Source organism: Enhydra lutris, unplaced genomic scaffold (assembly GCF_002288905.1).
Source record: "Enhydra lutris kenyoni isolate GAN:26980312 unplaced genomic scaffold, ASM228890v2 scaffoldscaffold15, whole genome shotgun sequence".
NCBI lineage: Eukaryota > Metazoa > Chordata > Mammalia > Carnivora > Mustelidae > Enhydra > Enhydra lutris.
This window is the reverse complement of record NW_019154099.1, coordinates 3,474,891-3,494,892: the sequence shown is the minus strand read 5'-3', so window position 1 is coordinate 3,494,892 and position 20,002 is coordinate 3,474,891. Positions and strand designations below refer to the sequence as shown.

At 38.5% G+C, this 20,002-nt stretch overlaps 1 protein-coding gene across 6 annotated transcripts in view; it reads right to left on the bottom strand.

The window, feature by feature from the left end:
* Nucleotides 1–7,394, bottom strand: part of LOC111146906 (RCC1 and BTB domain containing protein 2) — a 44,483-nt gene extending 37,089 nt beyond the window's left edge. For 5 of the 6 annotated variants that reach the window (XM_022502649.1, XM_022502648.1, XM_022502652.1 and 2 more), the window contains exon 1: nucleotides 7,346–7,394. The gene's annotated coding sequence lies outside the window, so the exon portion shown is untranslated. The remainder of the gene's footprint in view (nucleotides 1–7,345) is intronic. The other variant, XM_022502656.1, reaches the window with a different exon arrangement.
* Between the last annotated feature and the right edge of the window lie 12,608 nt (nucleotides 7,395–20,002).

Here is a 20,002-nt window from a genome sequence, read left to right as displayed (position 1 = left end):
AATAAATCCCATTTGATCATAGTATAAGATCTTTTTAATGTATTGGTGAATTCATGTTATATATCCTAATATTTGCTAATCTGTGTGCAATATTTGCAAATATTTTGTTGAAAAATTTTGCCTTTATGTTTATCAGGGATACTGGCCAGTAATATTTATGTGTGTGTGTGTGTGTGGTATCCTTGTCTGGTTTTGGTAAAATCAGTTTGGAAGCATTCCCTCCTCCTTAATTTTTTGGGACAGTTTTAAAAGGTCAGATATTAATGGTAGCATTCACCAGTGAAGCCACTGGGTCATGAACTTTTAATCGTTGCGAGGTGTTTGATGACTAATACAATATCCAGACTAGTAGTCAGTCTATTCAGATTTTCTTTTTCTTCATGATTCACTCATAGAAAGTTTCTGTGAATATCCATTTCTTCTTGGTTGTGCAATTTGTTGGGCTATAATTCTTCCTAGTGGTCTCTTTCGATCCATTGTATTTGTGGTATCAGTTGTAACTGCTCTTTCATTTCTGATTTTATTTGAACCCTCTCTTTTTTTTTTCCTTGATGGGTGTGGCCAAAGGTTTATCAATTTTATCTTTTCAAAGAACTAGCTTTTAGTTTCATTGATCTTTTCTATTATCTTTTTAGTCTCTGTTTATTTCCACTCTGATCTTTGTTATTTCCTTCCTTCTACTACGTTTGGCTTTGTTTGTTCTTCTTCTAGCTTCTTTAAGTAGAAAGTTAAATTGTTTGAGATTCTTATCTCTTTAGGTAGGCATGAATCCCTATGAAATTCCCTCTCACAATTACTTTTGCTGAGTCATATATATTTTGTAAGTTATATTTCCATTTTCATTTTTCTCAAGGTATTTTATTTCTCCTTTGGTTTTTTTGATTGGCCCATTGGTCAATAGCATGTTGTTTAATCTTTACATGATTTTCTAACACTTTCTCTTTCCTCCTTCTGGGACCCTTACAATGCTAATGTTATGCCACTTTATGTTGTCCCATAGGTTCCTTAAGCTAGCTTCATTTTTTTTTCCTTTTTGTTGCTCTCTTTGAGTTCCACTGCCCTGTCTTCTTGATCGCCAAACATTTCTTCTGCTTCAGCCAGTCTGTTGTTGAACCCCCATCTAATGTATTTTTCAATTCAGTTATTATATTCTTCAGTTTTGTGACTTCAGTTGGTACTTCCTTATATACTCTTGCTGCTGAAGTTCTCGCTGTATACATTCATTCTTCTCCCAAGTTTGGTGAACATCTTTTTGATTATTACTTTGAGACAAGCATAGACCCTGCTGACCTCTAGACCAGGCAATCTGACAGTGTCCCCTGGGTGACAGGTGCCAAAATTGGGGCTTCAGACCAGTGTATAAGCTCCTTTCTGGAAGGTCCCAGCAAACTGTAGTGAGGCTGAGGGAAGGCAAAAAGATGGCATCCCACAGCCTATATTCTTCCCTGAGAGCACCTTTGTAGCCTCTAGATGTGTGGCAGACCTGAAGTCTGCCCCTTGGGCCAAAGTACCAGGAGAAGTAAATAGGCTTTTTTCACTAATAGACTGGGGGTGTGTTTCAGTCTGCTGTCTATGCAGAGCTTTGGGGGTGACAGCCTACCAAGAACTGACTCTTGTTCATTACAGTCCCATGAAACCCAGGAACATAGGCATGCCTGCCCAAGGTATCAAGGTAGTGGAAGAGTGCGAAAATGGCATCCACCAGCACCTCTGTCCCCAGAAAAAGTTCCAATCAGCAGAAGCTTTAAGGTTAGAAAATAAATCTTCACATATAGTCTAGGTGCTTTTCAAACTGCTGATTATTTGCTGGTTCCCAAGGCAACTGTGTCTACATGCAAGCCCATTAAGAGAAATATCTCAGTTCTCTACAGCCTTTTGGGTCTCCAGGATGTAAGATCCATTGGTTTTCAAAGCTAGATGTTTGGGGAGCTCATCTCTTCATTGCAGGTTCCAGGGGTTGGGGTGCCTGATGTGGGATATAAACCCCTCATTCATCAAAGAAGTTCCAGATTTGTGAAATGCTTCCAAACTGTGGGTTGCCACTCTGGCAGTGGGGTTTTTGGTGAAACCATGCATACGTGGCCCTTTTACTGTTTTGTTGTGAAGTAGCTATTCAGCTAGTTTTCTGGTCTTTTTCAGAGGGAATTTTTCCATATGTAGCTGTAGATTTGGTATGTCTATGTGAGAAGGTGAGATTAGGGTTTTTCTACACCACCATCTTGGACCACCCCTTTCAACATTTCAACCAATTATATCTGTTTTCTTGAACTTGTACAGTTCAGCAATTTATTTCCAAATTATCCCTATTTGGAACAGATAACTCCTTAATCTTGCAATTTGTATTTTGAGAGTTTTCCCTATACTCTTAATAGCTACGCAGTTGGAGACAGTGGATAAAAAGACAGTCCTCTGATACCTGAACATGAGAAACATACCAATTCACAACAGGTCAAGTTATTCAGTTCCCTACACAAAGTATATGATAAGCAGCCTCTACATAGTATTGTTGGTAATCAATGTTAATCAGTGTGTTTGCTAATAGGACAATGTGTTATGTTACTTGGTAATACCTCTGACCCAAATAAAGAGTTAAGCTGATTATAGGACATACATTCATTTGCCTAATTTATTCAACAGATGTTGATGTGGTGTCTGCAGTAGGTACTAAGCTGAAAGCAAACTTACATAAGAGAAAAAACAAAATAACGTGGAGCAGAAAGATATCCACCTCCCAGGTGCTTATGTCAACATTACCCCAACACAAGAGTACTTGTGGGCCTTAAGATTTAATAAACTAGACATACTGTATCTATGAGAAGAAAGCATCTTCCACGGAAACTGATTTTTACAATTAACCAGGAACTTCAAGTGCTAATAACCATTCTTTAGAAGTAATTCCTATGGTAAAAAAAAATGGTAATTTCTGCAAAGAAAATCCAGTGTTTTACATATGTATATACATATACAAAAACAATTATATTATTATATATAAATATATTCTTATATAAATATTATTTTATTTGGTATATTATATAACATATTACAACATTATATTACATTATTATAGAAAATAATTATATGTAAATATATAATTAATTCAACTTAATAATATGAGGTCAACTCTAAAGCCATGCTTGAAAAATAAAATACGTAAAAAAGTTTTCTTGCAATATAGAACTCAATGCTTTTAACAAATTCTCCCATCTGGGCAATACCGTTGATGCCACTTTTATAAACAAAGAAATAGGACATTAAAGAAAACTAATGTCTTTTTGGATGCCAGCATGGTTTACAGTAACAGTGTGTTAATGAGGTCCAGACCAAGTAAATGTCAGTGGGATAATGATGATTCCCAACATTCTAACTGAACCATTAAGTGATATGTCATCTGTAAGTTATAAATGATAAAAATACAAGAAAACATGATCCCAATTATCACTTGTAAAAAAGGATGATAGCTATAATGTACCTCTACTTGAATGAGAGGCGATAAGCCTACTACAAATAACAGTAAAATACCTACACAGTTGCTAACTAATGTGAGAAAATTATAAACAGGACAGACAAAACTGAAAGACTAAAAAGCACAACTATGACAAAGGTACAAAAGAAATTATATTGCCAGGTTTATGATAAGCATCAAACTGACTTAGAACACAGAAACATCACTGTTATTTTAATTATGTTTGTAAAAAGCTTTCCAAATTTCATCAAGAGAGATGAGGCAGATCTTCAGTCCCAAGAAAACTTGTATTTAGTTTGAAGAGATTACTGAGCTCATTAAAGTTAGCCTTTTCAAATATACAGAGCAAAATTACCTTTTTCAAATATGAAAAATTATCAACATAAACTATACGAATGTTTTTATGTTGTTAAACTAGCTAAAATGAGTTAGTACTTGAAAAAATCTGTAAATCCATTTGAAATTTAGGTCCTTATAGATCTAGTACAATAATAATAATTTTAAAATCCTAACTGTGAAAGATCTTTGTCCCACAACATAAACATTCCTTCAGCATGGTAGGCTTTCTTAGCCTTGGCTCATTTCTATTTGGGATTCATTTTGTTTGGTTTGGTTTGGTTTTGGTTTTGGTTTTGGATTTTTCTTTTGGGGGGGGGATTCATTTTGTTTGGTATCATATACATTTAATTTAATACAAAACATATTATAATGTGATCTATTTATGATTTACTTACTATCTGGTACTCATTAGCTCAAAATATCTTCCATGGAGAGATGTACATAATAGATATCAGCTCAGGTTAGATCAGCAAGGCTGCAGACACTAAGACACACACTTCAGTGTCAGATATATGTTGAAAAAAACTATTATGCCTTAAATTTCCTAAAGACTCTCATATTGTTAAGATGGGATCACCATGTGAACTAGACACATATTCCTTCCAGAGAATGAAAGTGAAAAGGATATCTGCCTTTCACTGAAGGATACTATAAATATCCCTCTCAGAGAGGCAAATTATCTGCTACTTTGAAGTAAATATCCCCATGTAGTCCTCTATTTTCAGCCTCAAACAGGAGTCTTTGATCTCATTCTGCACCACTGATAATTCCACTCCTAGTTTCAAATCTCTCTTGTCTGGTTAATTTTGATTTATACTAATTCAACTCCAGTAAACCTCAAAAGTAGTGGTACCTTAGAGGCATTTTAATTCCATTCTAACCAAATGATAAAACCAAAATTAAATATGACAAACTTCTCAAGGCTTAGACAAACCCCATAGGTACCTTACAGTTATAGTTCCAGATTAATAGTTTTTGATATAGTGTTTGTAAACTACTTAAGTAAAGGGCCCAAAAGACACACTTTACTTTCTAAAACTGTTCCTCTCTATCAGCCACTTTCTCTAAGTCTTGTCTGGTTTATTCAGAAATCTCTAAGATTAATAATTTAATAACTTATCACATGATACCATACCAGGTGACCTTTCAACATAGTTTCAAATAAAGAAAAGCAACTGACCACTCTTAGAAAGCTAGTTTTCACTAATCAGTCAGAGAGACATTAAGAAGAATTGCAAAATATAGTAATATGTGCAGAAAATATACACTTTTTCTCAACACATCTGTAGTATTCATTTGGCTAGTCCTTTCTACTTAAGAGCCCAGTCTCTTCATTTGATATATTAGGTTAAACCATAAAATTCTGAATAATTTGTACCCAATTTGGAAAAAAAATGTTTTACTTATATAAAATAAGGTTTTATTTGTCACAATGGTCATGCTGTGGGCCCCCATCAAATTTATACTGGAGAATGGCAAGAAACATTTTCTCCAGAAAGATAATTTGAAAAACTAGTTCTCTGTCTTGAACATCACCTTCAGTTTATCCTCAGACCCAACATAACCATGCTGTATAAAATTGCAACCCACACCTGCACTCTTAGTCCTCTTTCTCAGCTCTTCTTTTCCATTTTTCATACCACTTATAATTTTCTAAATGATAACCAAATATGTTTACTATCAATCATTCTTTTCTAGAAATGTTAAGCTCCAGAGGGAACGGATCTTTGTCTATCTTGTTCACTGACATACCTTAAACACCTGAACAGAACCTCATGGAAAGTAGTCACTCAGTATTTGTTGAATGAATGAATCCACATTGAGGACTCAGTACAAAATATTTCTGGAGTCAGATTTTAATTCCATTTATACACTTAACAAATATCTACTGTGCTCCAAATATGGGGGAGACAGAGCATACACATAGAAATAGGTATTATCAGTGGTTAAGTGCTATAAAGCCAAAGAGAACAGGGTAAGAGGGTGGAAAGAGAACAGTGGCTATTTTAAATGACCTGAATCACCTCTCTGAAGTGATGGCAATTGTTTTGAGTCTTGGATTAAGGTAGGTGCCATACATTATTTGGGTGGAGGGGGAAACTGAGCTTTGAGCATGGAGGAAATAGCAAACGCCTAGGCCCTAGGGTAGAGGCCCACTTGGTAAACCCAGCAAGCCCAATGAGGCCAGCATGGTAGAAGTGGGGTGTGGGGGGTGTGCAAGAATGTATCATTCTAATTGCCTTTACCTACTACTTAATAACATTCATATATACACATATATATGTATATATGTGTGTATATATAGATCTCTTAATGCCCTGGGAAATAGAGATTACCTTTCACCTAGAGTACTCAGATTCCCTGATAATAAGAGCTTCTTCAATTCCAGCCCCCAAATGTCTGTATCAGCACATCATATGGGATTACAAAGCACAGTAATGACATCGTTAAAAACCGCTCCAAGTAGCCTCAGAAGTCACCAAACTGACTTTCACTAAATACCACTGCACACGAAGGTGTAAAGCCAAGTTCTAACTTGGTACTAGAAGGATGTAAAGCCATGAGGCTCTATAAACATTAAACAGTGACGGTCATTCTGAGTCTGGGGGAAAGAGCGTCGTCCCAAAGCAGTTCGTTAACTCCACCACTTTCACTCAGCTCTAAGACTAAGCCACCAAGAGCTGTAGGAGGCAGCTCTGTGACATGCATTTTTTGACAGTCCTGTACTCGCACTGCTCCGACATTTTATGTAACTTCCCAAAGAACAAAAACAGAAGTTCGCTCTAAACTCGCCTTCCAACTCGGGCCAAGGCGGAGCACTTGGAAAGTTTTCAGCGTCTGAAAACCTGTTTCCGGGGCTGAGCAGAGCAATACCTTCGGGCTTAAAATAAAGGCTTAAGGCGACTCTTCCCATCCCTCCACAGCGGCTTCGCCTGGCTTAGCCAAACTTTCCCTGCCGTCCCTCAACCACAGCACCCAAGGTCAAAGGCATCACACTGAGTTAGGGAGCAAGTTCGGGGCCAGGAGCTAGGTGAATGGGTTTTCCGGACGCCAGCCTCGAGTCGAGGCGACAGAAATAAAAACAGCAGGAGCCTACGCGGAGCGAAGAATGGGGAGAGAAGGAGAAACTCTAAGGCAGCCGCCGCCCTCGCAAGCCGGGACGACGCCCTTCCTCGAGTGCGGAAGGCGGTGGAGGCTCAGCGGTGGCGAGGCCAACCAAGACCCTCGCTCCGCTCACGACATCCGCCCTCAGGCTCGCGCATGCGCAGCGCCGCCTGAGCCCGCGGCCTGGGTGGGGGGCAAACTCCCGAGTCGCGCACCCAGCGCCCCCACCCAGCGGGTTTGCGCACGCGCGGCAACGGCTCGGCCCTAGGCCTGGGCGGGGGCGTAACCCCGGGGGCTGCTCGTCGGCCGTCGCTGCGTCCGGGAGCTCGGACTGAGAGGGCGGAGAGAAATGGCCGCTTGCCGGGGAGGGACTCTGAGAGTGGCCGGCTTCGAGCCTGGCGTCCCTTCTTGACTTCCTACGCCATCCTGTAGCCTTACCTCAGCGCAGGCCCGAGCCGCATCCGCTCCGCCTTCTGGGTCGCCGTTACTGCTTGGTTGGGGGCCCGGTGCAGCGACGAGTTGGCGCCTCCCCCTGAAGCAGCCCGGCCTCGGCGGGTTGCGCTCGGGTGCCAGGCCGGGGACGGGAAGGGAGGGGAGCGCACTCGAGGGGAGGGGGCCGGCGACGGCGCCTCGCCCCTCCTCCTCTCGCCCGGCGGTCCACTGCCGCCCCCGCCCCTTCCCCAACTACTCCAGTCTTATCGGAGCGGACCCCAGGACTGCACCCCGCCTCGCCCGGGGAGCCCATCTCCGCTCTGTGGGATACCCCCACTCTCTCCAGGTTCTGGGCCCTAAAGGCTTGAGAATTTGGAGATGCCCGACCCGGAAGGGTGAGGCGCGCATATAGTGCGTGGGCAACCTTTTCTACAGTCCGCGTCCCCCCAGTCTTTCTCTGCTTTTTAATTGTGGTGGTCCCTCCACCGGGAAGCTCAGATCGCGTCTTCGCACGGTTCCCCCCTGCTTTTTACCTCACTGCTGTGAGCCCGAAGTCGTGTACCCTTCAAACACGAATGTTGAAATAATGAGTGATTTGCCTTGAGGGAGTGACCTGAGCTACCCCGGGATCAAGGTCTTTTGGAACAACTGCACTATCCCTTTACTAATTTAGTAATTTCTTGTATTACACTGCACTTCTGTTGGCCTTGCTAGATTTTAGTAAAATGCGCCACAGCTTTATAATGCGCAATAATTTCTTCCACTTTACTACACTTAACGTTGTCTTGAGTGGGTTTTGGTAAAATGCTTCACAACTACAGTTACTAGCTGTTCCTGTGAGGTAAGCTGAATGCTTTTACAGTGGCTTTTAAATGAGGACACAGGTTCAACGTCTAAGTGATTTGCCAAAAAGCACAGCTGCGTAGACTGAGATGTCAACCCACAGGGACCATGACGGTGTTGTTCGGTCTGACCTTTGTCATTCATTGGGAAAACATCCATCCAGAATGTCTAGGTGTTTTTATTGCAGTTGCTGTAGTTGGCAGACATCTACATCTATTATCACAGAATGGCTCCATTAAAACCCAGAAGGAGGCTTGCATTTACTTGACTTTGTAGGTTATGAGCAGGGCAAGAGTCTTACATGCATGGCATTGCCTAAGACAAGCTTTTCCTCCTGAAACAATCAGTTACCCTTTGGCCTTTTAATATAAAAGGTAAAATAACCATAACAAAGGACAGCCTGGGTTTTTTATTTGAAAAGATTAATTAGAAGGAACTTCCCTGACAGTATTTACGTAAGGGAGAAGGTGGTCAGACTAAGGAAGGTAGTGCGATAAGATGGGGTTAATCACTAAACGTACCTTCCTATTTGTGATTTTTATATCTCACGAGATTGTGAGATTCTTGAGAACACAGATCATGCCTTATTTCTGTACTATAAACTGCTTAATAAATGTTTGTGGAATCGAATTGCATTGATAACGTGCCCTTTAGCTACTCAAATATGCTTCCATATGTCATTAAGAGACCTAAACATAAGCATTAATCCATGGTGTACTCTCATTTTGGATTATTTGTGTCAGTTCTCCTGGGCTTGACCGCCTTGATAAACTGACTTCTTAAGAGTGGTTCATACCTAATCCAAAAAGGTTTTACGTCCCCTTTTCTTATACCCTGATCAGCTCTCTCCTTCCTCTCCTTGTGGCAAAGCTGCATAACACTGAGTCTGCATAAAACATCCACTGACTGACTTTTCTGTTCAGGAAAAGGCTTTTCCTCTGATGACCACCAAAGCTGAAATTCATCATTAAACAAATTTAGAGTTGGTTCATTAAACAGGAATTTTTTCTAATTCAAAAACTCAAGCCACATTTTTCCTTTATCCAGACTGTTTAATATTTAAGGCATTTTAAAAGTCACTATTAAAAAAGCACAATTATAGAAAACCACTTTCATATAGAATGTAATGAATAATTTAAAAATCGACCAATATAATAATTCTTTACTTAAAGGTATAATACTACTTTATGCATTAGTATTTTAAGATGTAGGTATTTTAAAAATAAAATACTTTTTAAAGGTCCTGAAGTTCTTAGGACTTTTTAAAGGCACTAAGATTAAAGGCACTAAATGATAAAAAAACAGTAAGGCATGGGATAGACTTTCTCCAGGTTCTACCATGAATCCTATTGCTAATGGAGGACTTAGTGTTAATATATGATTACAGCAAGAATGATCAGAACAGAGGATTCAACAGGTATAGTCTGAAAATATAAAAGTGGAAATTTCTTGTAACAAATCTAACCTCTAGAGCATTTGGGAAGAAACTTTTAGAATATCTCTATTTTTATCTAAATTAAGATATCAAACTTTACTAATATTTAATATGTAGATTGACAACAGTGCATATTTTTTGTAATCTAAGTACATGACCAAAAATGTTTAGAGACCACTTCTTTTTTTTTCCCAGTGATTTCTTGTCATTACTAATCTTTAACTGTTTTGTTTGTTTGTTTGTTTTTTTAGAGAGAGAGAGAGAGAGAGAAAGTGAGAAAGAGCATGAGAGGGGAGAAGGTCAGAGGGAGAAGCAGACTCCCCGCAGAGCGGGGGGCCTGATGCAGGACTCCAGGATCATGACCTGAGCCAAAGGCAGTCGTTTAACCAACTTAGCCATTCAGGTACCCTAGAGACCACTTCTCTAGAGTACCATTAGTTCGGTAGGCAGCATCGGATTTCACTACATGTTTTGACTCTGTAAATAATAATACAATAATTTGGATTTATACAACATTTTAAGTATAATAATCTTAAAACATATCTAACATTAAAAACTTTACCTTTGTTATACTATGCAATAAGTAGATATTTATTCCTTAATCACTTTTAACATAAGATATTTATCTGACAAATCTTGGTAATTTATATAATGTTTCTTTGCATTATCATAGAACTGAGAGATTAAATATAAATCCTCATTTTATAGATGCCCAGATTATGAGGTAATTTGTCTCAAGTCTTTAGATTCATCATTTCAGTGCTTTTTCCAATGCATCAACCCACTCATAGGACAAAAGCAGAATCTCATTATCCATCAAATGAATGATAACAACAATGCCATTGCACAAGGTAGGAAGATGAGGTATTCCTCATAGAAATATTTTTTAATCTTTTTAAAGAGGAAGAAATTCTTTTTTAACCTCTTACTTTAAAATACTTATGGATGCACATAAAGTTGCAAAAATAGTACAGAGTGTCCCATGCACCGGCCTCCACTTTCCCTCACTATGTTTAAGATAATAAGATATTGCAAAAAAAAAAAAAAAAAAAAAAAAAAGTTAAAGCAAAGACTTGGATTTAATAAGCTGACCAAACTCAGGGAAAACCAACTGGCCAGAAGCTAAAGGTTGAAAAGGATGGTTTGGAGGCAAGGATTCTGAATGAGGGAGCTATTTTAGAGAAAAGAAGGAGGGAAAGGGGGAAGAAGATCATTAAACAAACACAACACATTCCTTGGTCAGAAGAGAAGTGGTAGTTTCTATACCAGGTAGACATTTTTGTGCTCTTTTTTTGTCTATTATTTCATCATTTATCATTTCTCTTAAAGTATTCCAGAAAATGTCCTTGATATCATAACCTATATCCCTACAGATCACAGCCAGATTGCAATAAAAAAGAATAAATTTCTGACTCCATCATCTAAGGGCAACCTCTAGGAATATTAGCCCTCCTTAAAGTCCATAGGGGCTGGAAAGATGGAGTGTTCTAGTGTAATTCTGTAGACACCATGTAGCATCCTCCACCTTTGCTACTCCTGAGTGAGGACAGGAGACACTCCTGGGGTCCTGGCTACTGCCAGTTTTGTGGGAGAGAATATGTGCCCAGGCCACTTTGATGTGGAAGGCACAAAGGCAGCACTGCCCAACTCTCTGTATTTTAGAGAGATATCCGTTATGCTGTGGCTTTACAGACCCTTCTTCCTCTGGGTGCTAGAATACAAAGCAATGAAGATGGTATTACTATGGCAATAATGAGAGAACAACAAACTACCAGAAGGAGGTCAAGAAAGGCTTCCCAAAAGAAAAAACTTTGGTGTTAAGTTTTAAGGATATGCACAAGTTAGCTAAGAGAACAAACATTAGGGATGGAGATGCTGGGGAAGGGAAGCATTCCAAGTAGAATAAGAAAGAATATGATGTGTTTGAGAATTGTAAGCTGCTTAATAAGGCAGAACAAAGGATATATGGAGGGGATAGAGTAATGGTAGAAGATTAAAGTAGCAATAATTTCTTGAGTGCTTTCTTGGGTTGCACTCTTTATAGTACATTGTCTTAATTAGTCCTTACCATAAACTGTAACTTAATTCTGGCTCTGTTTTTCAGATGAAATAGTAGAGACTTAACTAACTTGCCTAGGGTCACATAACTAATAAGAGGCAGGGCTAGGACTCAAATCCATCTCTGATTACAATCTGAAGCTCTTTCCATTTGACCACGTGGCCTTTTTCTACATGAAGTAGAAAGCAAATGGGCCAAATAATAAAAGGCCTTAGCAATGTAACAGCAAGATACATCATAGGATCAACAATGGATTTTAAGCAAGAGGATGACATAATGCCCTTTGTGTTGAGGAGGCCCCCTGTTGTGTAGTGGGGAGGATGGTGAGCCTGGAGTCAGGGGACCATGTTAAGACTATATGATCAGCCCAGGTGGGACATTAAGAGTCCTTGAACTCAATGCAACAGTATGATGGGCTTAAAGAGAAAGAAGATGATTTTGAGAAAATTTTGATTAATTTTGAGAAAACATTAATATATTTCTCCATAATAATAAGTTAAAGAAATAGAAACATTTTAATTGATGCTGGGAGCATGTGTGATAAAATTTAATATTCAATATTCATTTTTGATAAAAGAAATTTTAGTAAATGGCTACATATATGCACTGGAAGCTAGCTTTGTGTTTACAGTGAAATTCTAAGAGCATGTCCATTAAATATAGGTATAAATACATACTTAATGCTCCAATGCTATTCTGGAAGTACTAGCTAATGCACCTAGATAAGAAAGTAAAGTAAGGAATATGAAGACTGAAAAGGATGTAGAAAACTTATCATTACTCATAAACTATGCATTTAGATTTGTGGACTAAGGGATACACACAGCTCCTTTCCCCTATTGCCTACCTCCATTCCAATTTTGGACTGATCAAGTTCAAAGACATTTTATAGGTACACTCCCAGGGGAATGGAGCTATTCTCTGCCATGGTAGCACATTGTCCAGTGGAGTTAATGGGAAGGGCTCTTATGACTCTTTTAATAGGGCTGAGGAAACAATGTCAGAGCCCTGTCTTGGGAGATAGCCAACATATTAACTCCACTTGTGGCTTTTCATTCATTGTGCCTGAAAGGCAAGATAAGCCCAGTGATGCAGTCTAACTGCCCCAAGCTTTGGAGCAAATAATTTTTTGCTCTTGCACAACTTTCTCCTGGCCAAGTACATTGCAGGGGCAAGAGCCAAGATTGAGGATGGGATTCTAAGGTAAAAATAAACAGAGAAGACTTCATGGCCTGCCTTCATCCTAAACCAGGTAAGCATACATAGTGTACTGTGTGGCCTAATTTGCTGAGTTCAACATGAGATCCCAGGGCAAATCATCAGATAATAGTGATCATCCCCCTTGCTCTGGTTTTTTCATTTGGTTTGGTTTGGTTTTTATTTGTTCATTTTGGGTGTGTGGGTGTGTGTGTGTGTGTGTGTGTGTGTGTGCGTGCTTGTGTATATATTTTTCCTGGGAACTTAAGAGAAAAGAAGGTCAAGAACAAGATTTGGGTGTTTCTGGATTTCCTTGTCAAACATCACTTTAGTTTTTCCCGCTTTGGGCATGACCTATGTATACCTCAAAAACCCAAGAAAATATACTGAAAAACTTTTAGAAATTATAGAGTGTAGTGATGCAGCCAGCTACAAAATCAATATACAAAAATCAATGTGAAGAAAACTATAAAACTATTGAGATACAAGAAGGCAAAATGGAGAAACATGCTATTTGTAGATAGGAAGACTCAATAATATAAGGATGCCAATTTTCCTAAAATTAATTTATAAATATAACATCTTAATAAAATTCTCACTGATTTTATTTAAATAATTCTAAAATCTTGAAAATGTAGTTTGGGAGAGCCCTTTGGAAGGCTTTGACTTTAGGTATTATATTTGTCATTTGACTCAATAATCCCACATTTAGGAATTTATTAGTATGAAAAGATATATGCAGAAAGGCATATAGCATTTTTATAATTGGGAAAAGTAGAAAGCAACCTATATATTCTATAACAAACTAGTCAGATAAAATATGCCAAATGCTGTTGATTGTCCACCTAAAAGTACTCTCTATTTCTTGCTCTTTTCCTTCCTCTCTCTCTTCCTTTCTTTTTTACTTTTTATTAGGGAAAATTTCAAACGTATACAAAAATAGAATGATTAATAAGCCCCTATGCACCTATCATTCAGCTTCATCAATTAGCAATTCAGATCCAAACTTGTCTTAACCAAACTACCATATTATCTTGAAGTATCTTATCATTTCATCTGTAAATATTTCAGTGGATGTTTCTTAAAGATAAGGAGTCTCTTTTGAAAAACAACCAAAATACTATTATTATATTTTGAAAAACTAACACTAATTCCTTGATCATGAAAGATCTTTTCAGAGTTCAGCATACACACACACACACACACACACACACACACACACACACACACACACATATATATTTTAACAGTTTGAGTGACTTGGAATTCAAAGTATATACATTGCAATTGGTTGAGATATCTTTTAAGTTTCTTTTAACTCTCCAGAACTTTTTTCCTTGCAATGTATTTGTTGGAGACACCAGGTTCTTCATTCTCTAGATCTTCTAAAATCTGGAATTTCTTGAGGGCAGTCTCCATATTTCCCACAAATTAGTAATCTAGAACATTGATTATATTCAGGTTTTATTTTTTACTTTTTGACAAGATAAATTCTTAGATGGTGTTGTGTCCTTCCATCGGGAGGAATAGAATGTTGTATTGTTTCTGCGCTAATAGTTGTTGATACTCAATGCCTATATCCATGCTATACTGAATATGATACACTGAATTAGATACTAATGTAATTCAGTAGATGTTTTAAATGGTGAAATTTTAACTCTATCATTTCTTCATTTATTAGCTGGAATATGTCTATAGAGAGGAAATACTTTCCTCAATGATTTTATTTCCCAGTGATATAGGACAAATATGATTCTTTCTCTTAATTTGCCAGTTTTCAAAACAATGAGTTGTTTCACTAGTGTGTTCCAGTGGTGACTGAATGAGTTTGTTTGTTGGTATCGTTGTGAATTCATGGATTTAAACTTGCTTCTTGTATCTCATCTCCTTTTTCTTACTCACAGAACCCTGGTTTTGCTTAGGTAGTAATGCAATCAGTCACAGAGAAGAAATCCCAGATTGACTGACCGTATCTTATCAATTCATTCTCATTTGGTAGTGTCTAGGATGGACATATGACTGGTCCTGACTGTAGACACATATGAGGAAGATTACTTCCAAGAAAGACTCCCTCCATCCACTCAGGTGCTCCCTTCTCCCCCATCCCTCTGACCCAGCTTTTTTCATAGATCACATGAGGACTTGATGCTTGGAGACCTGCTACTCAAGCTAGGAACATCCCAGTGGATATATGCGATATATAGGCACAATTATGAACATTAATACTGTAGATCTAAACTTATTGACAGAGAAAGATATCTATGATATGTTGCTGATATAGTAGTTATTATTAAAACTATTTACATAAGATTGAACACAAGCACATATATTTACACTGAGACTCCCTGGAATTAAGTTCATTGAGATGTTATGAGTAGTCATTTCTGACTGATGAGAGATTGGTGAATTTCCACTTTATTTTCTATATTTTTCTATAAGATATAAGGCTTACATTTTTATGTAAATAATAAACTTTTTGCAAAGTATGATTCTGGGCAATTCTCACGTCCCTCGTGTTACTTATAATGAATTCTTTTCAAAAAAAAAATCCCATCATAAAAATTCTTTTTTAAAAGACCCCATAACTGGCATCACATCACATGATTTTTCTCTGAAGTATAATCGTCAGACAGGAAATGTTTTGATTCTGGAATAACATTTCCTGATAAACATTTTTTGGAAACATTTTAAGCATTTCCTGATACAAAAATTTTTGTGACTTTTTTTTTTACCCTTCGTGTATCTTATTGTTATAATCAACAATACTGTCTAGCCCAGTGGGACGTAATCTTCCTGTTGAAAAAAAAACTTTCAGAAAAACACAAGTTTTATTAGAGACATTTTCTAGTCACCAAGAAAATACAATTGGCATAATTTTCACTTAGTGGTAAAAATAATAAGTAGTCTCCCTTTAGCCTACATTTAAGAAATTTCAGTCTCTTTGGTACATTTAATACTCCCAAGAAACTGCGTATTCTTAAAACCAAAAATATATTTTTTAAAAAAATCTAGGCCTCCAGAGTAAAATTGAAGAAGGGACTTTTTTCCTATTGTTAATTACCCTATATGTGGCTGGTTCTGCCAATGCATCAGCACAGGAAGCCAGGGCTATGCCAACCGCGAGAGTAATCAAAAGAAATAGAACTAACAATTCTCTATGGCTCACGTGTTGTACACCATGTATTACCATAGTTACTGGGGCAACTTCAGTGAAGGAGACAACCTTGCTCTCCTGGACCTCCCAGTCTACAATGAGAAAATGCCCTGAACACATGTGGGGAGATGAGGCTGCAGATGAATCTAGAAAGGTAGTTCCTTGAGGGCATTGATGAATTTTGAACAGAAATCAGATATAGTTGCCAGGATGGATTGGGGTGGGGGTGGGGGGACAAAAGGTTGTAGAGAAACAACTGGAGAAGTGACTGCACAAGTCCAGACAAGAGACAATGCAAGCTGGAATTTGAGCAGTGATTTTTGGGATGGAGAGGAGAGAAGAAAGAAGGGAGTAAGTAAATACTTTACATAGCCTCTCTCTTATTCTCTCTTAACATCAATGGAGTTTTCAGCAGGATTTACTTTGTCTCAGCTGGGGTATGGGAGACTGAGAACAAGATTTCTTCTATCCACCCTTGGGTCAGAGCTCTGAAGGAGGAATAGCTTGCTCCTCCTGGCAGCCAGCATGGAGGTGATGAAACTCTGTGCCAAGTCTGATAGATCCAGCCACTCCCCTGATGACTGACAGTAGGAATTACCTCCCACAACAGACAGGGTTGTGACCTTGACCCTAGTGTAGATATAGTAAGCTGTCGATCCCAAAGCCATATAATAGCCTTCACATATTCTCCCTCTTCTGGCCTCAGAGTCTTCAGTGAAGTGTTATTCCTCACACACTTACCTGGGAGTGTTCTTATAACTTCTGGAGTGGACCTGGTCATTTATAGCCTTCCTGTGTGATTGGCTCTTCACCCAAATTGCCTTTGAGGGGACAGGCTGTCTTGAAGCCTAGTCAAAGGTCAGACAAGTCCTCTGACTTCTGTGCAACAAAAGGAACTCAAAATCGATGTTGCCCCTCCAGCCTGAACCAATGTTGGTCTGAGAAAATATTGTAGCATATCTGCAACCTGGAGGGAAAGATCGGGACTGTTGCCCTGCCAAGCCATTCAAGAATCAGGGTCTTAGATCTGCTCTAGGCCAAAAATGCTGTCCCAGCCAGTAAAAATACAAAGCATGGGTCAATGAGAAAGTATGAGTACCACCTAGAAGAAACTTTGTTGAGACTCTACTCTTTAGAACTGGTATCTATTTAATCCTACCCCCTTCTGACATTCCTATCTGGTGTGTTAGTTTCTAGCCAGGGTTTCATGTCATAGATCCAAGTCACTAGAGAATGCTTGGAAAGAATTCATTGTCTCATTTTTGCAAGGCTTGATGTAATGTTTCTAAAGCTTAGTAGTATAGTCTGAACTGATGATGTCATGTATATCACAGTGAAATGAAGAACAAAATGAAATTTCTAACTCTTTTTGTACATTGAAATAATTGCCTGTATCATGAGTTAAGGTAAGGCCACCTTTCCGGGTTTGTAAAATTAAAATTAGTAGAGAGGACTATAGAAAAGTTCCCACCCTGTTCTCTAGAACCATCTATTCTGGTATATGGACTATGTACTGAACCCTTGTCCCAACATCACCGCTCAAATGGCTATCAATTCTATTCCCAGAGGACTTCCCAAGTAGTATATAGAAGGAGAAATAAAGAGCATGACTTTAGGCAAATTAAGAATCAATTATTAATCAATGGTTTACAACAGGGCTGCAAGTTAGCAGGACATAACACCATCAAGAAGCCAGGAAGATGTGACAAGATGCTGCCCAACTGTGGCTATACTCTACTTTCTCTTATACTCATCTCTTACCTCAACTCACTTCTATTCCAATCTCTTTCCACAGGACTTGACCGAGCTTTCTTTTGGGCTTCTCTATGATTAGGATTTGACAGTAGCTCTTCTCTGGCTCAACTTTGGGCTTCGGTGTCCTTTTTGTCTATCCATAAACCCTTGTTTCCAACACTTCCACCTCTTGTCATCTCAATTGGTGACCCAGGACTTCCTCCTACTTCATGCATCAGAATGTCCAGGTCCTAGTTTAACCAGTCTTCCTGGTTCCCATGGCCTCACCTCCTCCTTTTCCTTTTCCATGTGGGGCAACTCAAACTAGCTCATGGTTCAGATGTGTCTCCCTCACCTCTCTAAAAGCTCAAAGAGATCCCTGCCCCAGACAATCCTCAGGAAGTTGACTGGTTCCCTATTTTGTCTTTAGTGTTTGGGACTTGAAGGTGAGTGATTATTCTCACAACTCTTTCCAGCCCTCATTGGAGGATCCTGGGGATCCCTGACTGCATACACCCCAAAATGGAGAATTGTGTTTTGGCAATAATGCCAGAAAGCCAACGCCTCTGAGCTATCCATTTCTGTACTGTTGGAGTATGGAATCTTGTGTCAAAATTATTTTCAGACAATCATTGACATTTTCGGCATTGTCCCCCAATCTACTGTCAGCATATCTCATTTGCCCTGAGTTGATTTGACTTTAGAAACAAATTAGTGATAGGGCATGAATGATGGGAAATGATTTGATGTGTGGAACTATGGCAGCAAGGAGAAAAGGAACTAGCATTTATTGAGTACTGGCAATGTACCAGGTATGAGGCACAATTAACCATAATCATAGTCATATTTACTGTAAGCATATCATGTGTAAGGCGCTGTGCTAAACCCCTACAAATGACTTAATTTAATCCTCACAACAACCCCATGAAATAAGCACCGTGTTACTGGCCTCATTTTGTGAATGAGAAACTTACGCTTAAAGAGGTCAAGTAACTTGCTCGAGATGAACTGGGTTTCAAGTCAAGGCTTGTCTGAATCTAACATCTACCAAGTTTTCTCTCTCTTGCTCTGTTTCTCTTTCAACTTTCTTTTTATTAGACTTATCATAGGTTTGTCTGTTTTATTGCTCTTTTCAAATAATAAGCTTTTGGTATTGTTAATTGAGTCTATTTTTCTTCCTGTTTTAATATTTTCTGCTTTTATTTTTATCGATCTGTTCCTTCAACTTTTTCTGAATTTATGTTGTTCTTTTCTAGCTTCTTGGGTCAATGCTTAAAAAATTTCTTTTCTAAAAACATGTGCTTAAGGCTATGAGTTCTCTTCCGAGTGTTATTTTGACTACAACCCCCAGGATGTTTGCATTTTTATCATTTCTGAAGTGTATACTTTCAATTCTCATATCTTCTTTAGCCCAGAAGATATTGAGAAGTAAGTTTAAGTAAAGAGATTTTCTTTGAGGGAAGGAGTACTTAACCTTTGGTTAATAGATTTTACATGAGTACATTAACAATTAAAATAGCAGTCTGTTTCTGATATTATGAAAAATATGAGTTTCTTATTGCTACACTGAATTTTGCCATTTTCATTTATGTTGTTCTTCATTGGAGGAGAAAAGCCATAAAGGAAAATATTGGTAGCTGATTTCTTTATTATTTATATAATTATTTAATTTGGGGGGAGCAGGTGGGTAAATGTCTTTCTGCTAGAAGGAAAATTCCATGAAGGCAGGGGCTTTGCTTGACACCACTGAATTTTCAACATCCAGAACAGTGTCTGCTAAGCACTCAGTCTATCAATCAACCTATCAATCTATCTATCAATTGCCATGTATACAGCTTTAGTGAGGTATAATATTATCATGTCTATATATAATATATATGTCTATGTGTGTATATATGTGTATGTACAGCTTTACTAAGGTGTAATTGACAAATAATAAACTGCACATATTTAAAGTGTACAGTTTGCTGAGTTTTAACATATGTATACACCCGGAGGAGGAGTCAAGATGGCGGAGAAGTAGCAGCTGAGACTACTTCAGGTAGCGGGAGATCAGCTAGATAGCTTATCTAAAGATTGCAAACACCTACAAATCCAACGGGAGATCGAAGAGAAGAAGAACAGCAACTCTAGAAACAGAAAATCAACCACTTTCTGAAAGGTAGGACTGGCGGAGAAGTGAATCCAAAGCGACGGGAAGATAGACCGCGGGGGGAGGGGCCAGCTCCCGGCAAGCGGCGG